The 18,774-nt window shown below is 36.7% G+C and overlaps 1 protein-coding gene across 8 annotated transcripts in view; it reads right to left on the reverse strand.

The window, feature by feature from the left end:
- HS3ST5 (heparan sulfate-glucosamine 3-sulfotransferase 5) overlaps positions 1-18,774 on the reverse strand; it is a 296,454-nt gene that overhangs the window by 172,831 nt on the left and 104,849 nt on the right. For all 8 annotated transcript variants that reach the window (XM_044924419.2, XM_025294743.3, XM_025294736.3 and 5 more), the window contains one exon: positions 8,038-8,229. The gene's annotated coding sequence lies outside the window, so the exon portion shown is untranslated. The remainder of the gene's footprint in view (positions 1-8,037; positions 8,230-18,774) is intronic.

Below are 18,774 nucleotides of genomic sequence, written 5' to 3' on the forward strand. Positions count from 1 at the left end.
GGCAGTGTTGAGCAGACACAATGAAAATGTAGCTGTCACGGGATGGCACATGTACCTGACTCGCTAAAGAAAAGCAATTAATGAAAGCAAAGTGAACTCCTTGAGTATCCGTATGAAGTTAAAAGAGCTCATGGTTGTCAAATAGTGACTCTGACACCAATCAAATCTATTCGACTCGATCCAACTTGATAAAACTGCCATCTAGAATTTTTGTATTCAAAAGATGAGGCCAATACCTTAGTAACCTACATTACAATAATGTGGTGTACATAATTTACTTTGAATTTATCACAGATATGATTATTCTAATACTAGCAGAAAAAAGATGGTATTTAAGCAATCTTTACTTTCTCAAAGTAAGGAAATTTTGAGGCATATGGTTGAAGTTGAGGCTGAGCGAGAAAGAAATTAAATTGAAGACAATGCATGCAAATTAGAAAAATTATGCCATCTAGAAAAAGATGCTACTCTAAAATATAATAGCTTATTAAACTTTTTTTTGAATATTTTTCTCCTTTTGTTTTAATAGGACTGTCACATGCTGGCATACACATGGCATTTCTTTATAATGTTAGGTCAGAAAAAATAAGCTTTTTTCCCCTCATAATTTTTCATGCTCTACAAAGTTTGCCATCACAAACCAGTTTGCATTTATTATAAATAGGTATTACAATAGGAAAGCAATTCAACTGTATTCCATTTCACTGTGAAGCTAAGCAGCTTTACAATATAACTAAGTTGAGTTAATGGGATATGCTTAAAGGATGTGTTAACCTGAAACTGAAGTTACCTAGTTGTTTCTACTCAACTTAGGAGTCTGGAAAATGAAGCCAGGAAACCTGCTGCGAGCAGGATAGGAAAATTATTATAATCTACATTCCTAAATTGAATGAGAATTTTTGCTCAGCAGAAAACCTCTTGACTGCAAAACCTCTGAAATTATACCCTGCTGTTAAGAATACCCGTTGGGGTGGGGGGAATTCAAACATCCCACTTTTCTTCAAATCAGACAAGTATAATGTATACATTTACAGTCTTAGTGGAAGCTATCTTTCTTTTCACAAAGAGAAGCAACTTGTAACACTTTTTGTTGAAAATCAAGAAAATGGTAGATAATCAAGTACCTAATTCTTGGTTAACAGGTAGTTTTAATTATCTTTAATATCAGAACTTTCTCTTGAAAATAAATTTCATATACATGTTTTGCATTATAATATAGAAGGTGACATTCTTTTATTTTAGTCCAGCACCTAAAATATGGACTATTGATATTTCTTGGGATATTTTTAGAAGTTTGTCTGCTGAACAAACTCCTATCGTAGCCCTTGCTTAAAGTCATTATTTACTAACTGTATGTGTTTATTATGTATTACCCATCGGCATTCACAGAAAGCTTCTCTTTTGTTTTAGCTAATACCTTTCACCCTAAACATCACTTTTTCTGATATTAAGATTCTACCTCCTAATTTCTTTAGATTGTAAGGCAATGGCACCCCACTCCAGCACTCTTGCCTGGAAAATCCCATGGATGGAGGAGCCTGGTAGGCTGTAGTCCATGGGGTCGCTAAGAGTAGGACACGACTGAGTGACTTCCCTTTCACTTTTCACTTTCATGCATTGGAGAAGGAAATGGCAACCCACTCCAGTGTTCTTGCCTGGAGAATCCCAAGGACGGGGGAGCCTGGTGGTCTGCCGTCTCTGGGGTCGCACAGAGTCGGACATGACTGAAGCGACTTAGCAGCAGCAGCAGCAGCAGTACACCTTTTAAATTGTTTTTAGTATCATTTTAATGGACTAGATAAACAGTTGGATATGTGTACTGGGTTGTGAGGTAAAAATCCAGTGTCAAAAAGGCTTGAAATCTACTGATATAGACAGAGAAAATATGTGATATTCTACGTATTTCATTGAAGCAAAAATCCCTTTAGCCACAGTTGTTTTCAAGCAATTAGAAACATGCCATCAGAAAAGTACCAAACATCAGGGGAAATGGAAGTTTGAATTGAATATCCAAAGGGTAATTGTGAATGTGAAGAGAAAATGTTATTTTTATAAATCTTAAAATAGTAAGTGCCAACAACTACCATAATGGTAGACTGACCATAAAGCTCTGAAAGGAGATTCCTTATGGAATTTGCAGGGTTCTGTGTAGTGCGGTGAAGTGTGATTCATCTCAACACCCAGCACCAGCAATTGCTATTGCGTGACTGCTACCTTCACATTTCCATCTGCTCCCTGTTGTATTATAGTAAAAATCTAATTTATATAGCCTTCTCACTAACACATAGGGTCAGTCTCCAGGCCCTTGTTTTCTTCATTATCCCCTCTAACCAGTTAGAGTTCAAGTTTTGGTAATTCTTCCTTCAAAAGATGTACTGCATCTATGTCTTTCTCTTTCCACTTCCCTTCTCACTGCTTGTCCAGACTATTGCTTTAACAGCCTGTCCATCCCCTTTACTCTATCCCACCTATCCTTTCACATTCAAATTTTTGAATAACTTTGTTTTGTTGTATCCTGGTATCTGTATCCTGGTTCTGCACTGTGATCCAGTCTGAAAATATTTTGTTAAAAAAAAAAAATCCATGTATTTCTTTCCATTTATTGATATGAAAGATATGACAAACTATTTTGTCATAATATTTTCAAGCTTCTATTAAAGATTTAAAGTCTTAAAAGACTTTCATTTTATGATGTATTCTTTGCTTAGTTTATGCATGTAACTTCTTAAGAATACTTATTAGAGCACACATTTTCCTCTAATTTATAACTCTAGAAAAAGTAGCATTTCTCCTTTCATTCTTTGCCACCTAAAGTTGAGCATTAATATGACTTTTCTTAAAATCTTTTTTCTAGCTTATATTTTTATGACTTGATTTGTCAGCTTTAAATAGTATCTACTGATTCATATTGCAAATAAAGCACTCAACTAACTTTATGCACCAATTTCTTTCTGCTGTGTCCTTATAATTTTGTCAGTTACTTTAGTTCTATGTGATGTTATAGTTTTATGCTCTATTTTGTGTCACCCTAAACTCCATATTTGTTTTAGAATTAAATGCATTCCATGCTCACAAACAGTCTCTTGGTTTGATGGAGTTTGTCTTCTAATAGTTGCTTCAAGAAGGGCTCAACAATATTTGCTGAATTCTACTATGTCCAGAATATGTGCCTCTAACTTTTACACCTTGAAGCCAGTTTGGCAGGTCATAAAATCCTTGGTACCCCTTTTTTTCCCCCTGTAATGATGGTGAGTGAATTCACTGTCTCCCAAGGCACCCTATTTCATTGTTGGATATCTCAATTGTTACTAGGTGGGTTTCATTTTGTTGTTAAGTTTTGCCAAGATTGATTTCTTTGTAAATTTCTAACAGAGTAACCTACAACTTATTCTACATAGACTCTCCCAATATCTCTCTTTTCCAGAATAAAAGTAACAAGTCATTGTAGGAAAATTTTCTAAAAGTACCTTTTAGTAGGCCTAATAATCCGTTTACTCACTTAGCTCAAGTCATTGCCTTTTCCTTGTCTTCTCTGTGCCTTCCTCATCATGTTCATGCTCAGTCACTTAGTCATGTCCAGCTCTTTGCAACCTCATGGGCTGTAACCCTCCAGGCTCCTCTGTCCATGGGATTTTCCAGGCAAGAATACTGGAGTGGGTTGCCATTTCCTCCTCCATGGTTCTTCATGACTGAGGGATTGAACTCGTGTCTCCTGTGTGTCCTGCCTTGGCAGACAGCTTCTTTATCACTGACCCACCTAGGAAGCTGCATCTTCCTCATAACACTCTTTTAAAGCAAGTCAGACTTATTTTAGAGTGACTACTGGGATCATCTGGTACAAAGGCATCATTTTAGGAAGAAAAAACAGGCCTAGGGAGAGGTAAAGAGATTTTCCCAAGGTCACTCCACTACCAGGAAACTGAGTCTGACTTTGAATCCTAGTGATCCCCAAGCAAACATTCTTTCCACTTTATGAGTCTTTCAAAAATACAATGATAAGTTTTCATGTGTGTGGTGAGAACATTTAAGATATCTCCTCTTACTTAGGTGAGGTGACGAATGTGCTAACTAACCTTATCATGGTAATCATGGTATCATGGTAATTGAATTATATAAAAGTATCAAATCATCACATTGTGTATCTTAAGCTTACACAATGTTATATGTCAATTACATTTCCATAAAACTGGAAAAAATACAATGATCAAAAATATTTCATAAGAAATGAAATGATAATTACAAGCAGACATTAGGTAATTTCCCTTATGTGGCAGGACATATTTCATTTCTTCCCCAACTATGCATGAAATGATATAATATACAGAATAGAATAGCTGTATTGGAGAATTTAGAGTAGGTTTGCCGTTCATTTATATAAATTTTCACTTTCATTTTCTGTTTCTTGAAACTGACAAACTTCAGATAAATGCAGATTTCATTTTCCTACTGTAAACTCTCTAAACCATCATTTGAAATCAAATTACACAGCTTATGCTTAAAACATAAGGGCCAGATTCTATCTTCAAATATACCACCCACTCTCTAACAGCAGAATTTGGCCCTAAAAACCCATTAACAAATATTGTCATTAAACTAAAGAGCTAATTACTTTGGATTCAAACAGAATGAACAAAATCATAGGCCAACCGCAGCTGGTAGTAATAATGGCAAGACTAACCGTATGTTACACTGGAGATTTAAAGAACAAAGACATATTAACACTAATGTAACCGAATATATAAAATTATCTTCCAAATGGAGCAAGCTATTATAGTTAGAAAATTATTGAAAACAAATTGGAATTACATGATATAGAAATAAAGACTATTTTAAGAAATTAATGTCATAATTCAAAAATTTCACTGTTTAGTGAGGAGATAAACTTGAGAAAATTATCTTCTGCAATATTCCACAAATTAAGAATTACATCTAAAATTCATTTTGACCTAATTGGAAGTAAATATTCTCATATTCAAATCAGCTTAATACTACAAGATGCAAGCACCTTGCTTAAAGGCTATTTTAGATAACCATTAGCAGAGCTATCTTACAGTTCTGTGAAAGTGAACTTCCCAGATAACTAAATACTCTCTCAGCCCTTAAAAATATGCTAAAATTACTGTAGTATGATATACTTTAGAAAAAGTTTTATAAATCCTGAGGAGCAATAAAAATCAACCATAATTTCATCAACTGATCATAACCATGAATAATATTATGATGTAGATCATTTCAATTTTCTTCCTATGCATTGTAGTTTTTCTTAATAAAAATGAGAATCACATCACAACATGGTTTATAATTTGTTGTTTCCATTACAATATATTATGAGTATTTTGCCACATTAATAACTTCACTTTTGCTACATAAATTTAAATGACCTTCCAATTTCTTCAACTGAGAATAATAAACACATTTTAATTATCCTGGACATCTCACAAATATCATTATTACACTGTTTCATAATAACACTAATACTTGCCAGAGATTCTTATATGTTTGAATCTCCTTTCTCCTATACCGAATGGTCCCAGATAGCTCTACTGTTCTAAAGCTCAATGCTTCTTTCAGTTCTTTTTCCCTCTCAATATCAGACTTCTAGATACAGATAGGCCAGCCTGAAATAAACCTAAATTTGCTACTTTCATTTCTAGATTAATGTCATGGTAAATTATCTATTGACAACTAAAATAATTCATGATTTCAAGTTGAATTATATTTATAAGTACCCAGGTACTTTCTTCGCTTCTTCATACTTCATTTTCTCATGCAAGACATAAATATTGCAAAATACTTGGCTAGTTTCTCCTTGTTAATAAGTCATACCTGACCAGACTGATGTTTACTGTTCTTTTGTATTAAGCTTTTTATCAGTAAGTTTGGCAGTACATGAAGGGACTAGGCTAGAAGATCTCAATGCTCCATTTTTGCTCTAAAACTTTATGCTTCTATAAAGTTTCTGTAACTTACTCTTATTGTATATTTTACTTCACGAGTATGGAGGTTGGTTGTTTCACTGCCGCTGCTGCTGCTGCTAAGTCGCTTCAGTCGTGTCCGACTCTGTGTGACCCCATAGACGGCAGCCCACCGGGCAGGTTCCCTAAAACTACATTGTAAGTTTTCTTTATGGAGCCACAATTTAAGATAAATACACCAATGATAATAAATGTGGCTCATTCGAAGACATAATTCCATTCTTTCTCCACAAAAGGGTTAAAGAGTAGTTTCTATTTTTTTGAAACAGAAGTATTATAGAAGATCTACACTAAAAACTTTATGAAATCTTATTTGGAGACTCTGTTGACCTTAAACTTAGGTACTACATATTTAAGAATTTTTATTATCTTGTTTACTACAAATTTTAGAACTTTATCATCAGATGGCAATCATATCGAGGACAGTTCTGACAGCAAATATACATGAAAATTCATTGTTATAGTTAAAACAATTCTGCAAATCTTTTGTTTTAGTTACTTTATTACTTTATTTCATTTTATTATTAAAAATTTTTATTGAAGTATAGTTAATTTACAATGTTGTGTCAGTTTTTGGTGTGTAGCAAGGTGATTCAGTTTTATATATATATTTTAAACTTTTACGCTGCTTTATTTTATGCATATGACTATACTAATTTTTTTTGTGTAATATTAATAAATAACATGCATAGCTAACTTGAGTTATAGGGGCATACTTTTTTTGATTAAAGGTTTATTCTTGCCTTTTGATATTTTATGGACAAGAAAATCTATACAATATGAATAAGTTCACAAAAAGACTAACAGAAAATAGCAATAAGCCTGAAATTCAATGGATTTTGATTAAAAACTTCATTCTTCACTAAAAAAAATATCATACTGAAGCTTCAAAAAATCATCACAATTTAAGGTCTGAATATGTCCATACCAATCACTTCTTTTACTGAAATAAAAAGCAAATCTTTTATAAACTTAAAATTGCAAATAATAAAGATGAAGTTGCTAAATTAAATAAAGAAACAAAAATAAAATAAAGTGATATTCAACAAACAAACATGTACCCTATTATAAATACAGCACATAATTTTTAAGGTTTAAGCTGCAGAGGAAAAAAAGAGTAGCTAAAGGCATATTACACAGATCTGTTCTTTTGAATTCTAAGGCTGAGTTTTCAAAATGAAGAGAAAAGACAAACCCTCACAAGAAGAAAAGAAAGAAATATTTAGCCAGCCTCAGCAGTAGTTCATTATTATCATCTAGATATTTCTTAGAATTAGATCCATAGACACCTGAATAAACCAAAACATCATGTGGAACACAGAAACAGCTGAAGAGAGCAATGACAAGACTGTCGCTCTAAAAGAGAGATCTAAAAGAGAGATCTGGGAATTAGCACATCATACTTAATTAAAAAAAAAAAAGAATATTAGAAAGGATTAATAATTCAATTTGGGGGGTCAAAAAAGGAATACTAATTTAGCACTAATTTAAAGTATGCTTTCCGTATTTATTCTGTGACTGTAGGAAACAAGCCACATAAAATCCCTTCTAATGTAGTTTGAAGATTAGAAGTACATTATTTTAAATGCTAATTTCTCTGTTTCTTAAAGATCTAAGGCCCATCTTTATCAGGATCATCTGAGGGTGAGTAGCTGTAAAAAATGCAAATTGCTGGACCATAGTGAATCTCTCTGTAAAATATGCCCAGGAATCAGCATTTTATAAACCTTTTTCTCCCCTCACTTAAATCTTATGCATATTAAAATTTGAGAACCAGTGTATGCCATGCTTTTTTGTGTGAAACTGATTTCAGATATCAAGATAACCACTGTGCCATGCTTGTATTTATATTTATATGACATATAAAACTTTTAAACTTTGTATTTTATTCCCCCCCCCTTTTTTTTTTGCTGTAGAACTAACTACACATAGCTAGCTATTTTTCCTTATATTCAATTATTTCTTTTACTTTTGTATATTTTTTAAAAATAGATTAAATTTTCACTTTCTGATGTAATTAAGAGTTACATAAGAATGTGAGTTACCTCCAAAGTTCTCTTACCTTCAAATCCTTATGCTTATTTGGTAAGTTCTGAACATTTACGATGAAAATTTTCAAGAAGAATATGTGCAGTGGATCCTCTGTTTAATTTCCGAGTGTATCAAGGCTGGCCAAGGAGACTCCTGAAGTGGATACCAGAAATGCCATTGAGAAGGAAAGACAACGCTGAAGCCTCTGGGTTCCTGATTACCTCTGAACAGAATAGAAAAACAAGTAGTCGGTCACCTGAAATTCATAGAGAATCTGCTGTGGAGAAGGTTATTTTCAGTAAACTAGCAGTGTTACTAAATTTAAACTTGGCCTGGGTTTGCTGCTCCCTGATTTAACACAGTTGTCATTTAAAATTTCATGTCATTGTGAAGTCAGAATTGCATGATGCTCTTGCCTGCAGAGGATTCTGGTTGAATTCATACTGCTTTAATTGACTGTTTTTCTAAACATTGCATCAAGTGATATAATTACTAATTTTATTTTTGATATGCAGGTGCTACATTTTGGTGCTGAATTTCTTTCTAAGTCAAGGTTGATGAGGCTTTTTAAAAATATATTCTTATGCAAGACTCTATCACACCTCATAAAAGATAAGACATGATATATTCACTAAATCCCTATGGAATCATTTAGTACTTTTGCTATATTTTACTACACATAGATAATGGTTCCCAAGATAATTAGACATAAATAAAAATAATATCCTTTGTAGTCAATATATGTTGCCTACTTAGGGAAGCCAAAATTCTAGCTTCTTTAGTGCATGAGTTAAACAGATGTTAGCAGTAGCTAATGGGAAAAGAGAATGAAAGATCCATTTTCAAAATTGGAAATTAATCATGCAGATATTGTCCCAACGGGTAGAGGAGGCATCATGTATGGAGAAACACAAAGTCAAATACAAAATAAGAGTTTAATACATACGTAAGCACAGAGCACACTGTAGAATGATGGGTTTTCATGGTAGAACTTACTGTTTGGCCACCCAAAAAACATTCCCAACTTTCTTGCTATGATTCACAAAATAGAGAACAAAAAATCAAATGTTCTTTCTGGTCTCCCTTACTGCTAAGAGTGGTCATCTGAACCACATGTTCTGGCCCATGAACTATAAGAAATACACAGGGAAAGAAATCCAGGCAAGCAATTTGCTTTATTGATAAATAGAAAGATTTCTGTTCCTCTGCTCTTTACCACACAGTTGCTAGCCTTGAATGAGGCTACAATACTTGGAGGTAGAGCAGTCTTCTTGTCACCATGATGTAAAACATAAGGAAAGTCCAGAGAAATGCAAAGATATCAGCCTTCTTACTGACAAGTAATAGGTCACAACCAACACTACTAATTTCTTCCTTTGAAACTGTATTTGTTTAAACCACTGGGTGTTCTGTTGCTTGCTAACACTCATTGTAAGTTGACAAAATGCTAAAAAAACATTTGCTAAGCAGTCATGTAATCTGTGGAGAAGGCAATGGCACCCCACTCCAGTACTCTTGCCTGGAAAATCCCATGGACGGAGGAGCCTGGTGGGCTGTAGGCCATGGGGTCGCTAAGAGTTGGACATGACTGAGCGACTTCACTTTCACTTTTCACTTTCATGCATTGGAGAAGGAAATGGCAACCCGCTCCAGTGTTCTTGCCTGGAGAATCCCAGGGACGGAGGAGCCTGGTGGGCTGCTGTCTATGGGGTCGCACAGAGTCGAACATGACTGAAGCGACTTAGCAGCAGCAGCATGTAATCTGTAAGATCTCATTCAGTGGAGTGAAGGGCAGGTTTCATTCTGAGTTTGGAACTTGTCTTCTTTTGACCTCTAGGAAAGTTGTGTGGGGGAGGAGTAATAGGTCACAGATCAGATCAGATCAGATCAGTTGCTCAGTTGTGTCTGACTCTTTGCGACCCCATGAACCGCAGCACGCCAGGCCTCCCTGTCCATCATCAACTCCCGGAGTTCACTCAGACTCACGTCCATCGAGTCAGTGATGCCATCCAGCCATCTCATCCTCTGTCATCCCCTTCTCCTCCTGCCCGCAATCCCTCCCAGCATCAGAGTCTTTTCCAATGAGTCAACTCTTCCCATGAGGTGGCCAAAGTACTGGAGTTTCAGCTTTAGCATCGTTCCCTCCAAAGAAATCCCAGGGCTGATCTCCTTCAGAATGGACTGGTTGGATCTCCTTGCAGTCCAAGGGACTCTCAAGAGTCTTCTCCAACACCACAGTTCAAAAGCATCAATTCTTCGGCACTCAGCCTTCTTCACAGTCCAACTCTCACATCCATACATGACCACAGGAAAAACCATAGCCTTGACTAGATGGACCTTTGTTGGCAAAGTAATGTCTCTGCTTTTGAATATGCTATCTAGGTTGGTCATAACTTTGCTTCCAAGGAGTAAGCGTCTTTTAATTTCATGGCTGCAGTCACCATCTGCAGTGATTTTGGAGCCCAGAAAAATAAAGCCTGACACTGTTTCCACTGTTTCCCCATCTAGTTCCCATGAAGTGATGGGACTGGATGCCATGATCTTCGTTTTCTGAATGTTGAGCTTTAAGCCAACTTTTTCATTCTCCTCTTTCACTTTCATCAAGAGGCTTTTGAGTTCCTCTTCACTTTCTGCCATAAGGGTGGTGTCATCTGCATATCTGAGGTGATTGATATTTCTCCCGCAAGGTGATGCTAACTAGCACAGGTGCTCGGGGCAGTGCACTGGGATGACCCAGAGGGATGGGATGGGGAGGGAAGGTGGGAGGGGGTTCAGGATGGGGAACACATGTACACCTGTGGCAGATTCATGTCAATGTATGGCAAAACCACTACAATATTATAAAGTAATTAGCTTCCAATTAAAATAAATTTATTTAAAAAAAAATAAAGAAAAGCCTAGCTCAGAGCTAAGACTAGAAGAAAAGGGTCAAGTATTATGGTCAAATAAAGGATTCCATTTTTGCCTCTGTGCCAGAGTTACCACCTTATTCGAAATCTCAGTGGAAGATTTTGAAGTTCCACCATAAAGTTTATTCTTACTATCTTGCTAAGTCCTATAGATTCTTCATCTGAAATACTGTCATATCCATTACTTCATTACTGTCTTCCTTTCATCAACATTTTTACTCAATCACAGTTTGGTTTTCACTTTCTCTTTCCTAAAGTATTGCTGTAGGCTCTTTTAACAGATTTCTTTTTTTGTTTTTGTTTTTTTTTAAAACATTGCCATATGTACTATAGTTGTCTTAAGACTTAATTTTTTGAAATAATTTAATTGGATCTTGCTTCAGTTCAAAATACAAGAACTCTTTTTGGTATGTTAAATTAAGAATAAGGTCTTTAACTCGGTATTTCTTAATAGTTCAATGATCTCCATTCTGGGGTTTTCATTGTCTTATTATGCAAAAACAAACAAGACTTTTTCTTGCTGGACATGAGCATATGAACATATAGCATCTGGAACTACTAGCAATCATCTTGGAATCATCAGAGGAGAACTTGACAGAACTTAAGTCAACACCAAAAAAAAAAAAAAAAAAAAAAACTGGAAAAAAAAAAGGATCTGAGCTCTGATCTTGGGGTATCACCCATGGACAGACCACTGCTTGCAGGTAGAATACCCTGAAACTTTCAGTCATGTGTGAATTTATAGGTTCCGATTTTTTTTTTTTTTGGATTAAGCCAGTTTGGGTTGGTATTTATCTTGTAACCAAAATCTTTACAATCTATTTATTTATATTTTTATTTTGTTCCTGCCATTTCATTCATTTCTCTCTCTTTCTTATCTATATTCTACCTCTTTTCATGATCCAGTCCTCTTTCCCATGAAATGTTGGCAGAGGTTTCTAATTCATAGTGAGAGAATCCTAATCTAAATCACTTTATTTTCCATTGTATATTTTGATAAGAGAGTTCATCAAAGTATATGATGCTATCATTTGATGAAGACTCTCAAATCTTTAGCTTAACATTTTCTTCTATTGCCAGATTTTTATTTCTAACTGAATATTTGACATCTCAACCTAAATGTCTTGTAGGCTCCTCAAACTGAATTTTTCCATAACTGGATTTATAAAAGCATCCTCTCAAATACACCTTTCCTCCAGTGTTTTCTATTTTTGTAAACAGAACTAAAAGCCATCAATTAAGCCAAAAAGCATGGCCTTCAAATTTTAAACAAGGAATCAGAGTAGATTTAATTCTTGTTTTCCCCCTAGTCTCTGATTATCATATCCTTTTGATTTTATTTCTTAGTAATTTTTTCAAAATCTATCTATTTTGTTTCCTTTTTCTATCTTCCTCTTTCCTTTTTAGGCTTCCCTGGTGGCTCAGCTGGTAAAGAATCCGCCTGCAATGAGGGAGACCAGGGTTCAGTCTCTGGCTTAGGAAGATCCCCTGGAGAAGGGAAAGCCTACCCACTCTAGTATTCTGGCCTGGAGAATTCCATGGACTATTCCATGGGGTTGCAAAGAGTCAGACACGACTAAGAATTTAGGACTTCGCTATAGCTCAAATGGTAAAGAATCTGCCTGCAATGCAGGAGACTTGCATTTGATCCCTGGGTCAGGAAGATCCCCTGGAGAAGGAAATAATAACCCTTTCCTTTTCTCCTCTACAACCCCTCCCCCCGCCCCCGCCACCCCACTTCTAAGACCGCATCTATAGCCTGGAATAGGGCATGACTTTTTTCTGTCTCTAATCTTCTATTTTTAAATTCTCCACTAAATTCTCATGGTGTTTGGGTGATTTAAAACAAAACAAAACAAAACAAAACAAAACATACACACAACCAGTCATGTCAACCCTCCATTTAAAAGCCTTCAGTGCCTTCTCACTTTTCTTAGGATAAAGAAAAAGGACTTATATCACTCAGTCCCTACTTCTTTATCCTCATCTCCCTAGAGGAAAGCAACCATTTTTGTTCATAATTATCCTCATTTTAAAAATACCCTCATTTAGCAGACTGCCTAGCACATCCTGGAGAAGGAAATGGCAACCCACTCCAGTGTTCTTGCCTGGAGAATCCCAGGGACGGGGGAGCCTGATGGGCTGCCGTCTATGGGGTAGCACAGAGTCGGACACAACTGAAGCGACTTAGCAACTAGCACATCCTTGGAACTCAATAAACAGTTGTTGAATGAATGTTCTTGCAATAACTCTTGAACCATGAACCACTTGTGTTATTATTTTTTCCTGTATATGTTATTATTTGAATTACTTATAAGTAAACTGAAGGCAAAGAAATGCCTTATTTCTTTGTACTATACAGAAGGAGAGATCATAACTTAGTAGCGGTTCAGAGGCATTCAATTGTATTTATACTGATATTTCTTCTACTATGATTCCCTCTTAAAAGGATAAGATTAAAAATGGACAAGGGGATATATTATTATCCTGTCAAAAATGGAAGTAAAAAAGAGGAAGCTTGTTTCTGGATCCCAATTCTACACACTTTGTATAGATTAATTACAAAGGAATTGTTTTTCTGCATGACACAGAAAACCTTCAGATTAGTCCTAAATAATGTAAACAAACACTCAAACATGATGTTTTATACTTTCACTGTTATGGTCTCAAATATTTTATATTTATCTTTAAAAATCTTTTACCTTTGAAAAATATAAGCAAAAACTTCAATAATTTTTAACAGATAATTAACAGCTAAAGTCTTTTTTGAGCCAAGACTAGTAACTTTGGAAAATAGTTATCCCAAGTACAAATTAATTCCTAGTTATTGGATATTTACCTGAAAGGGGCAAAAAAGAACTGCAGAGATTCTAAGGTAAGGATGAAATTTTAGCCTATGTTGTATACTGATATTACTTAAATAAGAGATTTCTTAGAGTAATCTAAAATAAGAACATGCACTGGAGTCTAAAGGTAAGAAACAGTGGGGCTGCAAGTGTTTAATTAAACAAGAGGACACAGGTACATGTTTCTCAAAGACTTCTGACTGTGTAGCTGTGGCCAGATAATGCTTTCTACATTGAAAAATGGTAGACAGAAGTGAGAGGAACCAGAGGAGAAGAGGGCAGGAAATAAGAGTAGATAATGCAAATTTTGTTGCATGAATAAAATTCTTGAGCAAGCTTAAACTTCTGCTTCTTAAAAACTAGTTGAAATCTGCCTAAGGCATATTTATACAAGAGGTAATTGCCTTTGGGCTTCTATAGGTTTGTTGTTCAGTTATAAATATTTTCAAGTTTTCTCAGAGCATTGACTATGCTAGGGAGCCTAAAATTTTTTTTTTTTTTTAAAGGGAAGGAAAAAGTGAAAAAAGAAATCCTCCTGCACAAATTGCATTTTAAGCATGAATACAAATAATTGTTTTAAAAATCAGAGAGCAAGCTATTTTACAATTCTTACCCAAGATATTAAAAGATATTTTAAGAAACTAGTGATTCATGATTTAATATTTAACTGCTTTTCAAGGAAAATTCTACCAGGATAAAGTCATGATTTCTTTCCTCCGGTAACTTAAACTCCAAGTGATAGGCTGAAGTGGCACTGTTTATTTTGCTTCTCTTTACAGAAATAAAAAATAAGCAGAACTGCATGAAGAAAGGACCTTACACTCTGCATCTTTATACATGCTTCTTTTCTGTGTAATGGAAAAAGTGATTTTCAAGTATATGATATTTCTCTGGCTAAACTTTTCTGTTTTGTTAACTTCTGTTTCTAATGGCAACATGGGGTTAGTCCTTTTGCATGAAAATTGACATATGTTCCATAATTATAGTACAAAACCTTTTGTATTTCTTTAAAAGTTGATTCCTTTAAGAGCATGAGATTGCCAATGGATGTCATAGCTATCTCTAACGCAAGTAATAACATTTTAGAAAACACATGGAGTAAAGAGTTTATGAGAGCTAAAAAAGAATATAAGCTTGCCTATTTATGTATATTTTATGTAGGTTTTTCTCTCAATATTGCATTGAAATATAAAAAGTTTTGTTAATCTACCTCAGGCTCAAAGATCTAGAGTATCATATAACAGTACCTACTGCTGCTGCTGCTGCTAAGTCACTTCAGTCGTGTCCGACCCTGTGCGACCCCATAGACGGCAGCCCAACAGGCTTCCCCATCCCTGGGATTCTTTAGGCAGGAGTACTGGAATGGGTTGCCATTTCCTTCTCCAATGCATGAAAGTGAGAAGTGAAAGTGAAGTCGCTCAGTTGTGTCCGACTCTAGCCACCCCATGGACTGCAGCCTACCAGGCTCCTCTGTCCATGGGATTTTCCAGGCAAGACAGTACCTACTAGTAAAGAGTAAAATTCTCACTTGTAATTTTGAAAACTTCCTTAGGAAATGAGGGAAATAATACCACATGATGAGAATTAAGTAAAAGTTACTTATGACTTATGATTATCCCTAGATGACTGACCTTCTGTGATTATCTCAATAAAAGAGTGACAGGGAGTTTGGGAACTCCCAATATTCCACTAAGGGGAAATAATGTCATTACCGGGAGACAGGACTGGAAAGTGACTGAGGAAGCTAAAACTGTATCGTAACAGGGAGAGAATGGGTAGAGAGAGCAGCAGTTAAAGTTTTGTTCTCTCTTTTTAAGAGGATCCATCTCCCACAAAATAATCTTTACACAGAACCCTAGGGTTCTATATCACCACTAGCTTTGAGAATACCCACTCCAGTGGTCTTGCTTGGAGAATCCCAGGGACGGGGGCAGCCTGGTGGCTGTAGCCTGTGGGGTCGCACAGAGTCGGACACGACTGAAGCGACTTAGCAGCAGCAGCAACTTTGAGAATGAAGAAGAAAAAATCTAGAATCACAGGCTGCCAGTGTAGATCAAGATCTTTTGTTCTCCTGGAAACTGGAAGTCACATCTTCAGAAGATTTCTCACACTTCCCTTTGTTCTACTTGGCACATCCCTCACAAACTCCCACATTTATTCATCAGCTCCCCCAGGGACTGCTAAAGGACAGCAGCATTCTGGACACAGTAGTGGAGTGGTTCTCCATTCGTGAACTGATCACCTCATTCAGGTGCTTCAGTTCCTTGTGATTCTGACCAGAATGAGACCTCCTGCTTGAGTCAAATTCTTACACTGGTAATACAGAGACTCATACTCTGAGCAGCGGCAAATTCCATCAGGGCAGTGTTGACCTTCATTATGGACCTCCATCTGGCCAGCTCCTTCTAATACACTGATCTTTCTTTACTCTGTGGTTCTGACATGGGCATTTCTGCAGGCTTTTAATAAAAACAATCATTAAAACACCTGTTATTCATGAATTTCTCTAGTCTGTACACTATGGATACAGTTCATACACAATTTGCATAAGGTAACAACCATGTGTAGGCATAGATACAGTTCAATTATCTAATTAGGTAAATAAATCTTTAGTGGAGACTTGTAATAGGCTGAAAAAATTATGTGATTGTATATAGTTCTGCTCATAAATCATAGAATATATTTAGGTGTTTTAAAATTTTCAATGTTTATTCTTTACTCAACTACTTTAAACTGGGTTTATTTGTTTTTGATTAATGAGAGTTGAAGAAACTATGCCTTCAATATTCTGCCCATTTAGAATGTCTGGCTTACAGTGGATGCTTAATGCATGATGATGATCACTACACACAAAATTTTGCATCAGTGCAAAACAGAAAAATGTTTCTAGCCTTTATCTACTATCGTTTTCATTTACTTCTGGCAGTGGCAAGACAGAAGATTTGCATTACTTCTGAGCATAGGCATGATGCATTTAGATATGCTTTTCCGTCCCAGCACAAGATAAAATATATGCCATGTGACAATTGGTACTGCAATTTTATGCTGAATTGAAGTATTTTAAACTTTGATGAGTTCAACAGATATACACACACAGAAAAGATAGATGTCAAAAGAACAGGAAAATGTTTAACTATCTCTATCTTCAACACTGCAAACCGGGCCCATGTTTTATCAGTGCTGTTTTCTCAGAATGTTTCTCAGGAAGTGAGTTACACCTACTCTTATATGTGTGATGACTTTAAAAATGGGTCTACATATGCTAAAGTGATTGAAGATATCTTTTTGACTTATATGAAAGTTTTAAATATGGTTCAAAAACTCTTCACAACAATCAAAGACTAACTTATTTTTGATAGAAGCCAAGGAAGCCAACAGTACCAAGAAATGTAGGAAATTCATGTGTTAATCCAGCATGGTGGGGTTTTGCCCTCATGCCCATCATGCATTGGAGAAAGAAATGGCAACCCACTCCAGTGCTCTCCATCCCTTGGAGAATCCCAGGGACGGGGGAGCCTGGTGGACTGCCATCTATGGGGTCGCACAGAGTCGGACACAGCTGAAGTGACTTAGCAGCAGCAGCAGCAGCCATTTGATAGAAAAATTTGAGAAGCATGATTTCTTCTGCTAGTTTTGTTACTGAGCTCAAGCTCACTCTGCTCACTGCACCACAGGCCAATAAACTGGGAAATGAATTGTTGGGGCAAGGAATAAAGACTTTAATCAGCTGGCAGACTGAGAAGATAGCTGACTAGCATCTCAAAAAACCATCTCCCAGAAATAGACACAAAGACACAGAGAACAAATGTATAGACACCAGTGGACCAAAGATGGGTAGCAGGATGAATTGGGAGATTGGGAGTGACATATATACACTATTGATACTATGTATAAAACAGACAACTAATGAAAACCTCCTGTATAGCTCAGAAAATCCCATTCAATGCTCTGTGGAGACCTAAATGGGAAGGAAATCCAAAAAAGAAGGGGTATATGTATAAATATAGCTGATTCACTTTGCTGTACAGCAGAAACTAACACAACTTGGTAAAGCAACTATGTGCTGTGCTAAAGTCCCTTAAGTCACGTCAGACTCTCTGCAACACCATGGACGGTAAACGCCAGGCTCCTCTGTCCATGGGATTCTCCCTGCAAGAATACTGGAGTGGGTTGCCGTGCCCTTCTCCAGGAGATCTTCCCAACCCAGGGATGGAACCCATGTCTCTTACCTCTTTTGCACTGGCAGGTGGAGTTTTACCATTAGTGCCATCTGTAAAGCAACTATAATCAAATAAAGATTAATTTAAAAAAATCATCCTTCAGCCTGAATTCAGGCTCCTTTTAATACAAAGGAAGGGGAGAGAGAGGAGAGGGCCCTGCTGTGATGACAACAAATGGCTGAGAAGGACTGCTAATGCCCTGCGTGCAGTGCTCAGTCAGGTCCAACTCCTTGCAGCCCCATGGACTGTATTTCCTCTCTCCATGGGATTTCCCAGGCAAGAATACTGGAGTGGGTAGCGGTTTCCTTCTCCAGGGATCTTCCTGGCCCAGAAATCGAACCTGCATCTCCTGTGCCTCCAGCATCTCTCACACTGGCAGGCAGATTCTTTACCACTGAGTCCCTGGGAAGGCCAGGACTGCTAATGGTTGCTCCGTAACCTTGCAACCTTGCTTACTAACAGTCACTAGTTTGGTGGACGGACACCCCTCCCCTACCCCGCCAATGCCGAGCAATGCTATTTGAGCATTGCTGCTGCTAAGTCACTTCAGTCGTGTCCGACTCTGCGCGACCCCAGAGACGGCAGCCCACCAGGCTCTCCTGCCCCTGGGATTCTCCAGGCAAGAACACTGGAGTGGGTTGCCATTTCCTTCTCCAATGCATGCAAGTGAAAAGTGAAAGTGAAGTCGCTCAGTCGTGTCCGACTTTTAGCGACCCCGTGGACTGCAGCCCACTAGGCTCCTCCATCCATGGGATTTTTCCAGGCAAGAGTACTGGAGTGGGGGTGCCATTGC

This window comes from Bubalus bubalis, chromosome 10 (genome assembly GCF_019923935.1).
Source record: "Bubalus bubalis isolate 160015118507 breed Murrah chromosome 10, NDDB_SH_1, whole genome shotgun sequence".
NCBI lineage: Eukaryota > Metazoa > Chordata > Mammalia > Artiodactyla > Bovidae > Bubalus > Bubalus bubalis.